Here is a 2,395-nt window from a genome sequence, read left to right as displayed (position 1 = left end):
GCCGAATGGCATAACCAGATACTCATAGTGACCCGACTGAGTACTGAATGCCGTTTTCCACTCATCCCCTGACTTGATTCGGATGAGGTTATATGCTCCTCTCAGGTCAATCTTAGAAAAAATCACAGCCGAACGTAGCTGATCAAAGAGGACAGAAATCAGCGGCAAAGGGTAAGTATTTTTTACTGAGATTTTATTCAAGGCTCTAAAGTCAATGCAAGGTCTGAGTGATCCATCCTTCTTCTCCACAAAGAAGAAGCCTGCACTTAAAGGGGATTTAGACGGCCTGATAAATCCTTTCCCTAGGCTTTCTTTAACATATTCATTCATGGCCACAGTTTCTGGTCCGGACAATGCATATAACCTTCCCTTAGGCAAAGTGGCACCAGGAATTAGCTCAATAGCACAATCATAAGGCCGATGGGGAGGCAGAATGTCCTCATTGCCCTTGGAAAATACATCAACAAAATCCTGGTATTTCACAGGAATGGGTGCGGGAATGACAGCAGCTATTCTGATGGGAAGCGTAATACATTCCTTATTACAGATGGTACCCCACTGTGAGATCTCCCCCGACTGCCAATCAATGATGGGATTATGAAAGGCCAGCCAAGGGTGACCCAGAACCACTGGAACTGCTGGGCAATGGGTAAGGAAAAATTCAATTTTTTCGGAATGAAGAGCTCCTACCGAAAATAGTACAGGAGGTGTACAGAGAGAAATAACCCCATTGGACAAGGGACTCCCATCTAAACCATGCATGGTGATACACCTACCCAAGGCTAACTGAGGAATACCTAAGGCCTTGGCCCACGTTAAGTCCATAAAGTTCCCTGCAGCTCCACTGTCAACAAAAGCCGACACCGAGGAACAGAGGCTGCCAAAGGAAACTTTAGCTGGGACTAACAGTGAATTATTTGAGGAGATAAGCTGCAGACCAAAGTGAACCCCCTCACAATTCACTTGGTCGAGGCGTTTCCCGACTTGTTCGGACAATTACGGGCAAAATGTCCCTTACTCCCACAGTACAAACAAAGACCAGAATTTTGCCTTCTGGTTCTTTCTTCAGGAGACAGCTTGGAGAGACCTATCTGCATGGGCTCCTCTATGTCCACAGGAATGGAAAAAACATCAGGAGTAGACCCGACAGATGCTCCTTTTTCAGCCCTCCGCTCTCTGAGACGACGATCAATCTTAATAGAAAGCTCCATGAGTTTATCAAGAGTCTCAGGAGCGGGATACTGAAGGAGACTGTCTTTTATAGACTCAGATAAGCCGAGGCGAAACTGACTGCGCAGGGCTGGGTCATTCCATCCACAGTCGTTCGACCAACGGCGAAACTCCGTACAATAAATCTCTGCGGGATTCTTACCCTGTCTGAGATCACGCAAATGACTCTCGGCGGATGCCTCTCTATCAGGGTCATCATACAATAGCCCTAAAGACCCCAGAAAGGCGTCTACAGACAACAATGCCGGATCGTCTGTTCTTAAACCAAAAGCCCAGGTCTGGGGATCCCCCTGAAGTAAAGAAATAATAATTCCGACCCGCTGAGATTCCGTACCTGAGGAGACTGGTCTTAAACGAAAATAAAGTTTACAAGACTCTTTAAAATTAAAAAACTGCTTTCTATCCCCAGAAAAACGGTCAGGCAAATGCATTTTTGGTTCAGGAACGACCCTCAGGGAAGTCCGTAACAGATCTTCCTGTGACCTCACCCGAAGGGATAGATCCTGAACCATCTGAGTAAGTTCTTGAATCTGACTAACTAGAAGCTGGCCAGGATTTGGCCCTACACCAGTGGGATTCATGAGGCCGACAAATCTTCCAAACTGAAATAAGGGAAAAAATCAAACCCTGTTTAATTTTAAATTTTAGTCTGGCCGGTAATAATGTTATGATACCAGTACGTCTGACCAGAGGTGATCTTATGACGGAGGTCAGAGTACTGGAATGGAATGCTGGTTACGGGAGCAGGATAGCCTAGTAACCCCTGGCGCCCTAACTCCGTTGTCTCGCCCGTGTTATCAGAAATCCCCTGCGAGACTATGGTTGCTTGAGCCCATGGCAGCCGCGTTTGAAGGGCGGATTATGTCTGCCCAACTCCGATGCCCCCTCAGGTCTTAATGGGAGACAAAGGGAAATCCGAGACAGGGTGATAACAAGGGGCCCTCTGACTAAGCAACCAGGCCAGGGGCTACAAGCTAACTAACTTAAACCAGAAGTATGTGCGGACAAACCGCCAGGGAAAAGGACAACCAAAAATCCACGAATCCGTTACTCCTATCCAGCACCGCTGGATACCAGAGTGGATTTGTGGGAGCGGAATCCTCCGCAAAAGCTCCGAAACACAATATAACCAAATAATAAATAGTAAGCGGTCAAGCCGCAACAC

The sequence above is a fragment of the Pseudophryne corroboree genome, chromosome 4, assembly GCF_028390025.1.
Source record: "Pseudophryne corroboree isolate aPseCor3 chromosome 4, aPseCor3.hap2, whole genome shotgun sequence".
NCBI classification, from domain to species: domain Eukaryota; kingdom Metazoa; phylum Chordata; class Amphibia; order Anura; family Myobatrachidae; genus Pseudophryne; species Pseudophryne corroboree.
The sequence above is the reverse complement of the archived record's forward strand: the minus strand, read 5'-3'. Positions refer to the sequence as shown.